We start from the raw sequence: 17,542 nt of genomic DNA, 5'->3' as shown, positions 1-17,542 counted from the left end.
AATTATACCGCAAAAACATAGAAAGAATGAAAGGATTTTGGGGAGATATTTAGCAATATATCTTCGCTCAGTTTATACCTCTCCCCTCTCAAAAACAATCCCCCTATATTCTCTCGACTTAAGGTAGAAAAGTGAGCCTTTGTTGTACAAAAAGAGAGCCACATCCAGCTTTGCAGGGAGACGATGTTAACAGTCATGGGTGGGTCTAATGGTGAACATCCTTGGAACAGTATGTAAGTCCTAGGAACACACCTGGAGGCAGGGGAGGTAAGTAGGCTAGAGAGGTGCTGACAACAACATTTGGCTGCTTCGCAGGGAACTGCCAAGAGCAAGTTCTTTGTCTGAGCCCTGGTTTATCTAGCTCAAAGCCTAAAACCATTGTGCCAAAAACATTGTGTTTTCTCTCTAAGATTATAAACACTTCTAGTCAGAGCAAATGCCCTTATTATGCAGGGATGGGTTCATTTTTTACAAATGACATTTTGCTTTGGAAAGCAGGTTCTTCTCCGATGTTTGCCAAGGTAAATAGTTAATTTATTAGACATAAAGATCCAGTATATCTCATCCTTAGCTGAATTTAAGTGAGGTAAGCTGAAATTCCTTTGTTCTTGACAGGACATTGATCTGTATTTTCATCTCCTTTTTTGTGCTATTGATATTTTGAGTGTGTATGATCTTCAAACTTGTTTGCTCTTGCCAGTGAAGTTTGAAGCAATTATACACATTATTCTTCTGTATTAATCTTTCACATACAGGGAGAACAAGAAATCTAGAGAACATTCTTATTTCTTGGGAGCTTTATTTCTAGATCTCTTATTTTCTGTCTGGAAGAAAGGTCTTTGATGTTGTCTAAGTCAGAAAGAACCAAAGTAGGAAGTTTTGTACAGGATTTAAGTGCTGCTGAAGCTGTGATATAGGCTTGCAAACAGGTATCGGGAAAGAAAACTGATCTGGTTTTAACTCTGTATTGGCTGTTTATTATTAATTGTGTGAATTTGGGTTAGTCACTTGACCTCTTTGAGGCTCGTGATCCTTGTGCAAAAAATAGGAAAAATTATCTGTATCCTGTCAGGTTGTTATTAGAGTTAAATCATGGTTACACTGCTTATTAACTGTGTGGCCTTAGTTAAAAGTTAAAGCTTCTCATGTCTCAATGTCCTCATCCATAAAATGGGGTAATAATAGTACCTACTGTGTAAGAGTTTTTGAAAAGTGCTTGGAACAGCTCCTAGGACTCAGTAAGCCCTGTGTATATGTTAGCTGTTGGTGCTGTCCGACGAATATGTAATAGCTACTTGTGTGTACTGGGTTTGGTTGGGACTTTGACAAGACAGCAAAGGGAGCCGATCTCCAGCCTGGTTGTTCAGTGCAGGCTGGAATTCTTATGGGCTTCTATATTTGTGGGAAGCAGTGTGGAAGCTTCTCAGAGGCCAGAACTATCCTAACCTTTCAAGGTAACTGCTGATGATGCATCTGAGAGAGCACAGTGCCACAGAATTTTGCTGAAAAATGAAAAAGATTTTCAATTAAAATATATTCTTAGGGGCAAAATGCTGCAAATGTGTAAATAGGAATAATCCCAGAAATAGATTCTAGTGAAATCCATCCAATGATGTTTTACTTCTTTATAAACATTCTTTTATTATTATTTTTATTATTATAGTTTTTCATTTTATTCCATATAGCCCTTTGCAATGTCAGTCCCGTCCTCTTCATTTGTGTGATTTCTTTTCCTTCATCTATGAAGAACCCTTTCTGGGATGAGAGACTCAAATACAACGCAGAGATGCAGCTCTGCATGTTAACCGGAAATAGCAGATAAAATGTTTCACAGGTGATCCTTATCAGACTCTATCTCAGGGAGATTTCATTCAGTAGGCTGCCCAGATACGTACAATTCTTCTACACTCTCCCCTCCCCCACTCCATTTTTCCCTATTTTTCAAATTCAACATCTTCAAAGGCATTTAGCTCAAGAAATCAGGGCAGCCTCCGGTTTTGGAAGGCATGCATTTTTAGCTCACAAAACTGTGTGTCATTTTTCTTTTAGCTTTCCTTAAGTTCTTTTCTTGATCCTGGAAGAAGGTGGAGATTTATAATCACATTTTATTGGTACTTTTCTCCATCATATGGATGATAAATTATTGAGAAGCCATTTGGTCTATAAAAATGAAATACAAGGCCATCCCCTTCCAGCACGTGGCCTGGACTGCTCCAGCTGCCATGAACTACTAGGAACCTGTGGTTGGAAAAACAAAGCGAATCCCGTTTGCATTTTGGGCTTGGTCCTTTGTAGGGGGGATAGAGCAGTACAATAGCCTGATGGACTGTTGGCTCTCTGGAAGCTACTCATGGCCACAGAGTCAGCTCTATTATGTCTCCGAGGGTCTTTCTTCTGACTTAGGCATTCAGAGATTTTGTACCTGTATTTTAGCTAGTTCTTATTTTAGGCTCCACTCAGCAAAAGTCATAGCTTCCAATAATTGACAAGGTTTAAAATTTTTCTCAGACTTCAGGGGATGCCTGGGTGGCTCAATGGTTGAGCGTCTGCCTTTAGCTTAGGTCCTGATCCCAGGATCCTAGGATTGAGTCCTGCATCAGGTTCCTTACAGGAAGCCTGCTTCTACCTCTGCCTATGTCTCTGTGTCTCTCATGAATGAATGAATGAATGAATAAAATCTTTAAAAAATTTTTTTTTTCTCAGACTTTACCACCATCAATCTTAATCCTTGTGTGGGTTACATCTGCCTCTGAGAATCATGTGATGAGCTTCCCTCTCACCAACTGTACTTATACACAACTACTTCAGAGTGTTCACGCGTCCCCTGTCCACCCAACCCCTCAACTCTTCACAAGTCCACAAACTTAACGTATTAGATGCTATTTTCCCTATGGCTTTTAAAAGCATTTGTTTGATGATAATATAATTTATTTCTCTCTCTTTCAAAAACAGAAGATTTATTATTTCCGTGTGACCTTGTCTTTTATGTGATGGTCAAGTCAGCTGAGGTTTTTTAAAAATAAGATTTAATTGTAATTTTATTTTAGGATACCTGTCTTTCTGGAATCTTAGTATTTTAAAACTCAAATTTAGAATCAGACACATGGGTTTTGTATTCTAAAAGCTGTATGAATTTTTTTAAACTAAAAGCCAGGGAATTCCAGGATTAGTCTCATTTTTCTCCAACTGAAATTTGAATGCACTTTCACAAATCTGCTTGTCATGTAATATAATGCCAATTTTTCTGTCCACCTAATTATCTTCTAGCAGTATATTAAAAGTTTTATGAGAACTGTAACTATTCAGATATTTTGGTGAATTGCTGCTAACTTGTTTGAACTGGAGGTATAAAGGATTCCTTACTACCCTTTATCTTCTACAGATGTCTGATGACATTGATAGGATTATCAGGATGGTTTCCAGAAGGTGTTTTGTCATTGGCAGGCACTTGTGACTGTCTAAATCTTGCTTCTTATTAGAAGCAAGGTGTTTCACTCTTCAAATTAATGTTTTACGTCTGAATATTGTCTACCTGGATGCCTTCAAACAATGGATCCTGTCATGAAAATTGGCATCTGCTTTACTATTGCTCTGTTGTTCTGTTACAGGCCATCGCTTCCTTCTCTGTCCTTGCTGTGAAGAGTATTCTGGTTTATTGACCAAACTGATGAAGCCTAATCCCTTAGCGCATGATCATTATAAATCTAATGATCAGCACTCTCTTGGCACAATCAGGGTCTCTAAATCAGTCACTGTAGTAACTGTGCTTTGTGTGCTAGCAAGTTGATGACATTCCAGTTTTTGGGAGCTAAGGACACCTGTCTTTTCTGTGCTTGAACCCATCTAGTGAGTAAATCCATGGCCTTAGATCCTGGGCTTTGGGCCTAAGTGGATGTGAGTTTAAGTCTTAGCTGTGACACCAAATAATTCTTTATGGGGCTCATCATACCTCTTTTGCTGGGTTATTCTAAGATTAGAGATAATATCTGTAAAGCACATCATAGGTGCTTAATAAATGGTAGGTTCTCACTATGATTTCCTAGTCATCATCCCTACCTCTGAAATACTGAAGGGAATCAAAAGATTTTTGTTTGATTTGTACAAATGTAAACCAGCAGCATCTTTGATGCTGGGCTGGGAGAGCCCATCGTGGTAAGCGTGAGAGAAGGCAAGGGCCTCTGTCGATTGTGAATGCAGTTCTTGTTTTGAAACAGTGCCTCTTTGGAAACACACAGTACAGACTTTTAAGGGCCAGATCATCCAAGGTGAATGTTTCTGTTACTTAGAAAAATGCAGGTGAGGTAAGGAGATCATTAGCTGTGAGCAGAAGTTCTCACTGATAGAAGAAAAATAAAAAAGCTCCAATCAAATTGTACCCATGAGTACAAATAAATTGCCTATGGAGGCTACAGTTAGGGAGTAAATGATTTCTTAATATGCAGTTTCACAGAAGAAATAAGAAAAATCAATTTTCAGTCTTTCTGAGTGGGGAAGAAACAGTGCTCTTCTGGGAATGGGGCTGTCATTGAGGCTTATGGGCAATTACTGGGTCTTTGAGACCCTCTCTGTTTTGGGAAGTGAGAGATAATCTCTCCTGACTTCCCACATGGAATGTTGGTGAGCAAAGACATGCCTCTAGGCCTCAGTGGACACACTATTCATATCATGAAAGGTGGACTCGGTATCAGGCTTGCAAAGGTTTGGGGTGACCCATTCTGAACTTTCACTGTGTCCTGTGTCTGGAAGGGAAAGGCTGGCCGTGGAATCCAAAGGGTTTAAGTAAGGCCCCAAACTCAGACTCTGCCCCACACTTAGATTGCCTGGTCTTTATTTCTTATAAAAGGACTCAGTAGCACTATTGCCAAAAATCCAGGTGCCTTCCTGAGGAGCAGCCGTTTTATTCAGTGTTTGCTCAGCTGAATCCCCTTGGGAAAGAGAACATACAGGGGTTCAGATGAGGGTTGACTGTTCAGTTAACCTTGGCTGTGAACCCTGCCCCGCACTCAGCTGGGAGGATGGGATGAGGTGGTTTCACACGGACAACCCAGCAGCTCATTTCTGAAGATCTGAAATGCTAAAGGTTCTCGAAGCTGCGGCAAATAGCTTCTTTCTTCTCACCCTGCACTACAGGGGTGCAGGGGCCTTTTTGTACTGCAGGGTCAGGGATGCTAATGTCAGGTAGCTAGTCAGTGAGTATCTGCCAGGATCGGCACAGAGGGCTGTGCAGGGTGAACAGGGCATAACTCCAGGGGGTGCTGTTCACACAGCTACAGTGTGTTTGCAGCCCCAGGGATACACACTGCATTTCTGCACCAAGTAGGCCTGATACCTGCTTTAAATGCTGAGTGGCAGGCATTTGGGATTCTCTTTCTTACAATGATTGCATTTCAGATGTGGGCTGACTTTGGTAGAAAAGGCCAGTCTGATCCTTAACTTCTACAGAATAGCAGCCGTCTGGGGTCCTTGCTCTAAAAATCCTTGGTATCGTACCATATCTCTGTTTTTCACAGCTGGTTCCCAGGAACCTTGATCCATCAGCAACAGGATGGCCTGGGCTCAGGGCCAAGCTGCTGAGATCCTGCAAGCTTCCTCACATGTTCTTTTGCCTCAGTCCCCTGGAGGAGTTGGAAGTCCTAAGGCCCCTAAACTCCTGGTTGCCTGGAGGGGGTGTGGGGGGGGTGGCAGACGTGGAGATATGCGATCAGAGCTGGCTGCTGGCCAGGCTGCAAGAACTGGTTTACCTCTAACACCTCTCCGCCTGCTGTTTCAGACCGGGCTTTTAGGATAGAAGAGACCAAAAACCACTTTAAATGGCTAAATATAATAAATAAATAAAGAGGATCTACCAGCCCATTTTATTGAAAAGTGTATGAGTGTGGCTGGCTTCAGGTGCACGAGTGATGCCAGGACAACCTCGTCTCTTTCCCGGTCTCTCCTCCTCCGCCTTCCTCTCCATCTCTCCGTGCCGCTTTCCTCTGGGCTGGCCTTGTTCCGAGGCTAGGCTTCTGCAGCTGGTGGCCTCCAGCGTCTCCAGGGCTGTTTCCTACAAGCTTAGTGATTCCAGAGGGAAAAAACCAAAAGCTCTATAAAAACCAAAAAAAAACCAAAAACAAACAAACAAAAAAAAACCCAAAACAAAGCTCCCCAACAACAACCCTGCCCCTCCCCAACAACAAAACCCTGAAAGCCAGCTCACACTAAACCAAACCAAACTAAACCAACCCAAACCAAATATATGAAAAACAAACAGAGGATTCTGTGTTCACGGTCTGGTTTGGGTTATGGGCTCATCATTGAATCCATTGTTGTGGCCAAGGGAATGGAATCCTCTGACCAGGCCTGGGTCTTGTGTCTATATGGTGGTCACATCCCCAACCAAGTCAAATCTGGGGGATGGAAGATTAGTTCACTAAAGGGAAATCAAGATGCTGTCTCTAGAAGGAGGGGGAATGTATATCTGGGTGTAAAACAGGAGTTATCAGGTTACTTCTCGCCTCTCCCTTTCTGTGTCTACCATGTGGGGCCAGTGGTCCTCTTCATCGTGGCCTCTATTAACCTGCCCTCTTCTGAGATACATTTCTCTGTTTTAGGGTAACCATTCATTAAATTTGCTTCTATTACTTTTACCAAAATGTCTGAAAGCCTTACAAATGTCACACAGACATGTTTCTGCCTCTAAGTTAACTTGACTCTTCCATAACATTTCACACTGGGGACATTCACGGCAATTTAAAATGGTCTCCTCTGTTGACTTTCATGACACTGTGGTTTCCTTGTTGTGTTTCTACCTCCTCGATCCTACAGATCTCTTTCAGTGGCAAAGCATTCAACACTAGGTAACTCACAGATTTTTTTCTTAAAGATTTATTTATTTATTTATTGTGAATGAGAGGGAGAGAGAGAGAAGGGTTGAGAGAGAAAGAGAGAGAGAGAGAGAGATGTGTGAGCAGGGGAAGGGACAGAGGGAGAAAGAGAAAATCTCAAGCCAGAAGGAGAAAGAGAGAAAATCTCAAGCAGACTTCCTGCTGAACACAGAGCCTGACCTGGGGCTCGATCTCATGACCTGAGGTAATGACCTGAGCTGAAACCAAGAATCAGACGCTTAACTGACCAGGCTACCCAGGTGCCCCAGCTCATAGATTTACTAAACCACTAAGTTTTCTCCACCTTACTTCCTTGATTGTCCTTAGAAGAAGTGTCTATCTCTGTGGCCACTTCACTTAGGGCCTCATCATCTGTCACCTGTGATGCAACCATCCCTTGTAGCAACTCTCTTCACTTGCAGTTTTATGCTTCCCAAATCTATCTACCCAACTGCTTCCAGATCCTCTCAGTTCCCTGTTTGGAACTGTTCCCCATTTGCCTAGAAGTGGTCATAATTGGGGTTCCACTCATTGTCCTAGACCCTCTCTCTAGTCCCGTTTCTTCCTTGCTTCTCTCTGGGTTTCCATTGCTCTGAACATCTTGTAGGTCCCACCTTACACTGCAAGTTTCAATCCTACAACCTTTGCCCAGGATGCTCACTTTTCCTTAGCTGTCCTCCCACTCATCTGCCTGGGAGTCTTCTTTTGATCTTGCAAACCCTCTCTAGGGATCATGTTCTCTTGGAAACATTAACACCCTGGCACCCCACGCTGAACAAATTTCATTCTTTTCTGTATTAATTTGTACATTATTACATTCAATATTCTGTATTTTACTTTATTTTTTAAGATTTTATTTATTTATTCATGAGAGACAGAGAGAGAGGCAGAGACACAGGTGGAGGGAGAAGCAGGGTCCATTCAAGGAGCCCGATGTGGGACCTGAACCCTGGGACCCCAGGATCATGCCCTGAGCCAAAGGCAGATGCTCAACCGGTGAGCCACCCAGGTGTCCCAGTATTCTGTATTTTAAATATTTATTTACACATATGCCCTTTTTTCTTTTTATTTATTTTTAAAAGATTTTTATTTCTTTAAGAGAGAGAGAGAGAGAATGAGCAGGGAGAGAAGGAGAGGGAGAGGAACAAACAGGCTCTCCACTTAGCACAGAGCCCAACGTGGGACTTGATCCCAGGACCCCAGGACCATGACCTGAGCCAAAATCATATGCTTAAACAACGAGCCACTCAGGCACCCCTCTTGTTTTTGTTTTTTTTAAACAGACTTAACGTCTTTGGGTAGGACTTGCACAGGGTGTCTTCCCCACTCAATACTGACACAAAAATAGCTGCTTCATGCTTTGTCTGTTCGGGTCACTGAAGGCATTTGAGTTTCTATCCAAACCTTAAATAACCTATAAGTATGTCAGCTTCTTGAGGGTAGAAACCTTGTTTCTTATTCACTAGGCTTATCTTGAAGTAAGTGCTCAATGAATAATAAATGAGTGGATGGATGAATACCGCATCTCAACTTTCTTTTTTTTTTTTTTTTTAAGATTTTATTTATTTATTCACAAGAGGCAGAGAGAGAGAGAGAGAGGCAGAGACACAGGCAGAGGGAGAAGCAGGCTCCATGCGGGGAGCCCAACGTGGGACTCGATTCTGGGTCTCCAGGATCACGCTCTGGGCCGAAGGCAGCACTAAACCGCTGAGCCACCCGGGCTGCCCTGGGAATATCTTTTTATACCTTTTCAAAACTACAGGGAATGAAAGAAAATTCATTGAGGGAGGGAGAGAGAAAAACACAGCAAGAAGAATGCGAGGGAAAAATGTGACAGAAATAATAGGATACATTTTTTTTTTTAATCTTACTTCTAGCATCCCCCTGCCCCAATCTGCTAAGGGCTTTCTAGCATTGTTCCAGGGTTTCTACATACCTTTCCTTTATTTCCATACATCCACTGAATCTGTACCTTTAACTGTTAGCCTCTTTAAGTCTTCTCTGAAGGTAGGAAGAGTATATAAACCATAAAGGCAAAATGACATTTTCTGTGGGAAAACTTTGTACTTTTGTGAGGGCTGCCCAACATTTAAGTCTCCTTCTGTTTGATGAGTCTGGTAGGAGGTAGGGGTTCCTATCTGCAACTGTGGAAGTTGAAAAGGCTGCATCCTCTTGGCCTCTGGCCACTAGGACACAGCCCAGCTTGGCCCATCAGACCATCCCACCCGGAATTTTGCGTCTAGAGTGAGTGTTGCAACAAAGTGAGCACAGTGGTGGCATTGAGTGTTGCTGGCATTTGCAAGGTCTCCGTAGCCAAGCTTCTCTTGTGACATAACTCTGGCTCCAATTCCAGCCTCCCAGTTTGTCTTGCTTTGTGCCTGTTTTTCAAAACTTTAACCTTTTCCATGATTCTGTGAGCTGCTTGACATTCTTTCAGTAAATTTTTTTTTTTTTTTTTTTTTTTTGGTCAAGTTAATCAGGTGGATTCCTTTGTTTCCAACCAAGGACCCTGACTGGTTATCAACATTGCAAAAGCACAGAGAAGAAATATGCAGTCTTATCTGTGGCACTTCTTACTCAAGTCCCCCTCACCTGCTGGTTTTATTCTTATCTTTCTTCTCCTCCTCCTCCTTCTGGAGCTCCATTCTGGAGCTAGCCATGCCTCCTTTAAACTCCATTTCAGCTCAAGTTCATGGATTAATCATGCTGAATGCGTCAGATATCATGTATCATATGTGAATCCTGGATCATCAGCTTTCTTCTAAATGGGATTGGCAAATGTGACAAATACTGGAAATCTCTTTACACGGAATACAAACACCCCTCATATATAATGCTCGGGGAATGCATTTCCATGACAACAGGATGTTTAGGATTTAAGACAAATAAAGGGATACAAATATACTTAAAGCCATTTTTTCCCCTACAGTACAGGCAATAGGCATACTTCTGATTTAATGCCGGCCCACGGAGCTCATTTTGGAAGTCAAGACAACGTACTTAATAATAAGTTATCTTAAGCCTTATGTATTTTCTAAGACAAAAGCAAGTTTCTTTTTTCTTCCCTTTGGAGGAGGAGGTAAAGGTAGACATTTTTAGTTTCATTTGTCAAGAATGAAAAGACCTTTCTCTCTCTCTCTTTTAAAAACATTTTTAATTTATCTCAAACAATGTGAAATATATGTCTTTAGTACAAAGAGTTTTCAGAATAGTTCTAATAGGGCATATCTAAAGATAAAGAAGGTTTTTGACTTGCAATCCACTTGTTCCCAGCCTCTCACATATCCCTTCCATTTGTTACTATCCAGCCATGCTGCATTCCTGACTCAGCACAAGGAACCTTTAAAATGATTCATTTGCTGTCTGCACGGTGTCCAAACTGACACCATCAGGGCCATGATCATTTAATTCCTGGTCAAATTCTGTCTGTGATTAAAATAATACCATTACTGGACAAGAACTTTTACACATGTTATCTTGAATCCCCAAATATCCTTGCAAGGTAGGGTTAGTATTCCATGTACATATGGAAAGATAATATGCCCAGGATCACAGAGTCAGGAACCCAAATACGTCATGCTGAGAAGCCTAGGACTATTCTATTTCTCCATATTGACTTTACTTGCTTGATGTATTCAGATTTTTAAAAATTGAGATATAGTTGACATATAACATAATAGCTTCAGATGACCAACAGATATTTGTATTTATTGCAAAATGATCACAGTAAGTCCAGTTAACCTCTACCACCACATTTCTTGCAATGAGAACTTCTAAGATCTACTCTCTTAGCAACTTCCGAATATACAGTTCAGTATTATTAAGTATAGTTACCATGCTGTACTTTATAATTGGAATTATTTATTTTATAACTGGAAGTTGGAACATTTTGACCGTCTTCACCCATTTTGCCCATCCCCTACCTTTGGCAACCACCAATCTGTTCTCTGTGAGTTTGGTTTTTGGTCACATTCCACATATAAATGAGATCATATGGAAGTTGTCTCTGTCTGACTTATTTCATTTAGTGTAATGCCTTTAAGCATTACATCCATGTTGTTGCAAAAGGCAAGATTTCCCTTTATTTTTATGAAAAATATTCCATTTTATATGTATGCCACATTTTCTTTTTCCATTCTCCACCGATGGATACTTAGGTTAATGTCACATCTTGGCTATCGTGAATGCTGCTGTGACGAACATGGGAATGCATGTACCTTTTTAAGTTAGCATTTTCCTTTCCTTCAGATAAAAACCCAAGACTGTAATTGCTGGATCACATGGCAATTCTATCTCTAATTTTTTGAGGAAACTGCATATCATTTTCTATAGTGGTTGCAACCAATTTACATTCCTACCAATAGTATACGAGGGTTCCCTTTTCTCTACATCTTGCTAACATTTGTTACTTCTTGTCTTTTCTATAATAGGCATCACAAGAGATGTGAGGTGATACTGCATTGGCTTTTATTTGCATTTCCCTTATGATGAGTGATGTTAAGCACCTTTTCACATACTTGTTTGCCCATCTGTATGTCTTCTTTGGAAAATTGTCTACTCAGATTCTTTTTTTTTTTTTTTAAAGATTTTATTTATTTATTCATGAGAGACACACACACACAGAGAGGCAGAGATACAGGTTCCCCATGCAGGGAGCCTGACATGGGACTCGATCCTGGGTCTCCAGGATCACACCCCAGGTGGAAGGCGGCATTAAACTGCTGGGCCACCAGGACTGCCCTCTACTCAGATTCTTTGCCCATTTTTAAATTGTATTATTTGGGGAGGTTTTTTTTTTTTTTTTTTTTTTTGCCTTTGAGTAGCATAAGTTCTTTATATATTTTGGAGATTAACTCCTTATCAGATACATGATTTACAAATATTTTCTTCCATTTGGTAGGTTGCTTTTTTTAAGCTTATATTTATTTATTTCAAGAGAGAGAGTATACATAATTAGGAGGAGGGGCAGAGAGAGAATCTTAAGCAGGGTCCACACTCAGCACAGAGCCTGAGGCCCTGAGATCTTGACCTGAGCCAAAATCAAGAGTTGGGCACTTAACTGACTAAGCCACTCAGGCGCTCTTGTAGATTGCTTTTCCATCTTGTTGATGGTTTCCTTCCCTGTGCAGGAGACTTTTATGGCAACAGGACAAGTTCCCTTTAACCAGTATTTTTATTTTCTCACTCTGTTGTTTTTAAACAGACTTAACCCCCCAAAATAAGGAAAATTTGCAGCACTTGGAAAGTTAGAGAAATCAGGAGAAAATAAGTCTTTGGAGCCTAATGTTCCTTCCTGTTCCCATTGATGACATAAGAGCAAAGAAATAAAAGCAACAAAGCACAGAAATTGAGTGCCTAGTCTTTTAGCCAAAATAATAGACACCTGTGAAAAGCAAATCGACTTTAAATGATTTCTGATGAATCAGAGCCACTGTTCACTATTAATAGCAGAACCATTAAAACCCACCTTTGTTGTTGAGGTGCTTCGTGAAGGAGTGGTGTCTGAGGCAAGTGGTGCTTTCTGATGTCCCTGGAATGAAAGCTGCCACATTTGAAGGTGGTAAAATAGAAATAGGTGCAAGCAACAGGGAAAGCATTTGATAGCAATCCTGAATCCCATTGCCTGACTCACTTCCTATCCCCACTGCCTGGTTGCCAAACTCATCTTTGCCTCTGGATGACTGCTTTCAAAAGCTTCCCTGCGTCCTCATGAGAAACCCCTTGCCAGTCCCGACTGCGGCCCTGGCTGTGCTGCTGGCATCACCAATCTTGGATGCGGCACAGTCTTTCCTGTAGCTCAGTAGTTCCTCGTTTGGACCACTGCCCAGCCTGTACACGGAACAGACAGCTTGCCCTTCCAATATCCTATTTGAATTTTTCAGGGCATTCACTTTCATTTATGACTTGGTAAGCTTTGAATTTTAGTATTATTTTGGATGATGGAGAGGTAAATAAATCCAAGAATCAAAATCTTTTAATTTTAATCTGTTAGTATAACTGTGGGCCTGAGTCATAAAAGAAAAAAAAAAAACAGGTTTTGGACACAAGTTTTTCATAACTTGACCTCTACTCCTCAGCCCAGAAACACATTTTATGCCTTTGTGAACAACATAAAAAAGTACTTCTCTTTTTTCGTGGAGCAGAGGAAGTGGATTTAGAGAAACAAGAATGAAATTAGAGACAACTGTGTCAAGAGGGGACCTTCCCCCCTTGGAGAGGGAGTTAGTGATTGAGCAGAGGGGTGGGGCAGCAGGTAGAGACAGAGGGGAGAGGTTTCCTGGCAGGAGGCTCACTTTCTGTCTCTGGGTTGGGGATGGAGGCCTAACTGTCCAGGGGCAGGGTTGAGGAGAGAGGGGGCTGCTGGAGGCTTGGAGGGTGATGGGGGTGGGCCTGCAGAGTCCTAGGGTGGGTGTCCATCCCCTGGTCTCTGGAGCATAGGCATGGAGCACTTACACCACGACTCACAAACCACAGAGGCCCGAGCAAAGCACTTTTCTCTCTTTATCCTCTCAGCATAATATATCCTCACAAATAATAAAAAGTTAGTAATGTTTATGGAGGGCTTTCCTCTCTGTCAGGTGTTTTTGAAGTGCTTCACTTGGATGACCTCCTTTCCACTCTTTGTGGCTGATAAAACTATCAGCCCCATTTTCCAGTTGAAGAAATATAAAGATTAAGTAACTTGCCCGAGGCCATATAACTAGTACAACATGATATCATTTATATGAAAGCATGCAAGCCCATGAATCCATTCTCCATATCCTAAAAATATCTAAAATTTGGGGCTGCTCTTGAGAACTAGTCTCTATTGGCTGAGTTGTCATTTACGCTGCTCAGCAGGCTTTACAGTGACTTCCAGAGCCTGTTGTGATCCACAGGGAGTCTGCGGGGCTCTCCTGGTGAGTTCCACCTTCCGCCCTCAACTCCTATTCTTTCTCCTGAAGTTTGCTCTTTCTCACAAACTTTGCTCATGCTTCGGGAATATGCTTATCCTTCTAGCCTCTGTGTTCCTTTCACCTGGACCTCCTTTCTTGACATGTTGAAATTCTCATTTCTCAAGTCCCAGCTCCTTTGCTAAGCAGTCCTTCATTCAGCTGGTGTTTTTTTTCTTTTTAATATTTTATTTATTTGACAGGGGGAGAGAGTACAAGCCAGGGGAGTGGGAGAGGGAGAAACAGGCTCTCTGCTGATCAGGGAACCTGATGTGGGGCTTGAGCCCATGACCCTAAGATCATGACCTGTGCCAAAGACTGCTGCTCAACCAACTGAGCCACTCAGGTGCTCCCATTCAGCTGGTGTTTACTGAGCACCTGACACATTTAAGAGTCTCTGCTCAGCTTCTCAGTCCACTTTATCAAGGGTAATCCTGCAATCGTGGTTGTCAGGATAATGTAATGATACCATTAGCACTCATAACAATCATTATCAGAGCCAACGCACACAGCGTTTACTCTGTGTCTGGACCAGAAATATGCTTTACACACATTTACTTAGTTAATACATAGCACTCCCTACATTGTCTTCTGTTCTAGTTAAAAACATATCTTGCTTTTCTGAGAAGGTTAAAGCTTTTTGAGTCTGTGGATTTCAGTTTTTGTTCTTTATTTTTGATAAATAGCTATATTGAGCTTATATAAAGATATCTAGGACAGTGACTTGGACATAGCATGGGCTAGACAAATAGCATTTGAGTTGAATCCGATGGACACTTATACTCCTATAAATGCATATCCCACTTCCATCTTCTCGTTTAGATTTCCAGCTTCTCTTGGAAAAACCGGAAGTGCTGACAGTCCTGGGCCTGCATTCCTGTGTTGTAATATTTTGTTAGAACTCACTCTCAGGGTTTTAGTTGGGGCCTGTGCTCTTGGGTTTTCTACAGGCCCTATCACTTCTAATGGCTTGCATCAGACTGTGTAGCATCTGACTTATTTAACCTTGTGAAGCCAAAAGAAAGTTTAGATTCCAGTTATAGGTCGGCCCCACCAGGAGAGGGAGAGTGTAGCCATTATACAATGTAGTCCCTCAGGCTGTCTGAGCAGTTCTTTTCTGTCATTGTCCTGCCAGCAAGTCTTTTGTTTCATCCAGGAAGATGGCTCATTTGTCTAGTACCAGTTTAACAGGGGCTGTGCTGTGCTTGGGTAATTCAAAGAGTCATTTGAAGATCTGGTGCTGTGACACATACCAGATGTCTTTAACAACATCCCATCACGTGTCCGCAGCGCACGATGGAAAAACACCAGGCTGGTACCTGGCAGTCTGTAACAAAGGTCTCATAAAGTGTTGTGGAAGGCGAGCAGAGTTATAAAACTCTTCTCGGCAAGTCTTCACTGGGTGTGGAAGCACAGCAACCCTCAAAGGCAAGCCAAAGTCTTTCTGATCTTTCACAACCAGTCACAGCAGGGGTTACTACGTTTCCTTGTCACATACAGGTATTTATGGAATGTGTCCTAAGCCACTCTTGTTTGTGCTTCCCTCTGTCACTCGTCCAGTCCCTCGTTTACCTATTCAACAAACATTTGAGTGCAAGATAGTGGGAGGCTTGCACTGGATGCTTTGGAGATGGCAATGGACAAGGACAAGGAACAAGTATACAAATGAAAGGGTGATTAGAGTGGCAATGCTATGGAGAGAATATATATGGTGGTGTAAAGAGTAACAGGGCGTCAGAGCGGGGTGCCGGGAAGGCCTGAGGAGGGGACATTTGGGTATTGAAATGAGACGTTCCCTGGCACAGGACAAATGAGATGTGAAGGAGATGAGGAGGAACTTGGCACTTTTGAGGAACAGAAAAGCAAGCTAGTGTTGCCAGAGCTGTGCTACGCAGAGCATCAATCTGCGACAAGGAACTTACACCAGATTGTAAATCTGTGCACCACTTCCTTCTCAAAAAAGCCTCACTAGATGTTGGTTTTTTTTTTTTTTTTTTTTTTTTTTTTTTAAAGTCAACTGAAGTAAAGCTTAGTAACACAGTTGGTTTACATTCTGGATCTGGTTTCTTATCTCACTGGGCAGGCCACAGAGAATTCTCGGACGAAGGATATACTTTCTCACTGGTCTGCAGGGTCCTGAGAGAAAAGGCTGAGATGGATGGGGTGTGGCTGTGGAGGGAGGCAGGAGCCATCTCAGGCCCAGGAAAGATTAAGTCTTCACTAATAAGTGATAAAAACGAAAGGTAAAATGCCAAGTCAGTCCTATAGACCCTTCATGAGAGTGTTAGCATTTGAACGGGTCCTTACAGCACACCTGAGCTGCAGGGAGGCGAGGTGTTAGGGAGTCCTTCAGACTGACTCAGGAATTAAACTATTTGCTTAAGTACAGAAACTCTATAGTATGTAATTAAAAATCACGCATCAGTAAATTTATATATGCGATCCAGGTACATGTGTGCTCTACAGATGCCGACAGCCAGTGGTAGAGGTTGAAGGCTGGAGGCTCACGGATATGTTTGATTTGACCTACGCAGTATTATTAGGAAAAAATAGAATTAATTGCCAACATTTAAAAAACTTAGAAGGGGAATATGCTTACCCAGTACCCAACACCCCTTAATGTCTTCTCCCTGATTTGTGTATTAATCACAGGTTATGCTGTAGTAACAGATGACTGACAAATCTCAGCCGCTTACTAGAAAGGTTTATTCTTGCTCACACTGCACGTCCACTGTGGGGTGACCTTGTCTCTTGCTTTGCATCACCTTCTCTCCAGCACCAGGGCAGGAAGTGGTCTCTTTGGGCAGCATCTCTGGTATTGGAGCAGGAGGAGGGAGCATGAAGAAAAATGCACTAGCTCTCAGAGCATCTGCTCTCCTTTCATTGGCCAAAGCAAGTTGCATGGTTAAGATGATAGCAGTGGGGCTGGAAAGTAGTCACCTTCTGGAAGAGGCAGACAATAACTTATGTATAACAGTCTACCGCAACCTCTTGGCCTAATTTAGATGACCTGCCCAGTGCCAATAGATTTGAGAGTATGAGCACTTTGGCCTATGGAACTTGAGTATTCAAAGTTTTATCATAGCCAGAAGCAGGACAGTTATTCTAAAGCTTGCCATGGTTCAACTATCACCACTCCATCCATCCATCCATCCGTCTGTCCATCCATCATCTACCTAACTACCTACATGGCCTTGACCATTCAAGGTTAACGTTCAACAGGCTTTTTCTTAGATACCCTTTATTTATTTCTTCCTTTAGGGTTTATGCAGATAAGACACACTGACCATTCTATGGTGTTAGTGAGCCAAGCTGTGAGGTAGCTCTACCTCTGCTCTTTACTGTACCCAAGCACTGACTCCCAGCGGGTGAGGTGTGTACCCATACCGAGCCATCAGTATGTACTGCAGCAGAGCTGGAGTCTGGCGAGAGAGAGAACGAGCAAATAATTTGACACGCAAAACTGAGTATTCCATGCTTTCTGCGTGCCCAGTTCTGCTCTTGGGACTGTGGAAACAGTCTTTGTTCTTGAAGAGCAAGACATTCAGAGAGACTGTCAAGGTTGGAGACTTGAGTACTGAATCATGGGACCCCCATGTAGTTTACCCAAGTTGCCAGTGTGTGTTGGCATCAGCAGGGGAGGCTTTGTGAAGAGGTCTGAACTATGAAGAACTTCATATATGGAAGTTGAAAAACACTGGGCATGAATTTGAAGTTTCAACTGGTTTCACCTAAATCTAGAATCTT

The sequence above is a fragment of the Nyctereutes procyonoides genome, unplaced genomic scaffold (assembly GCF_905146905.1).
Source record: "Nyctereutes procyonoides isolate TBG_1078 unplaced genomic scaffold, NYPRO_anot_genome, whole genome shotgun sequence".
Lineage (NCBI taxonomy): Eukaryota > Metazoa > Chordata > Mammalia > Carnivora > Canidae > Nyctereutes > Nyctereutes procyonoides.
Note: the sequence above shows the minus strand (reverse complement) of the source record.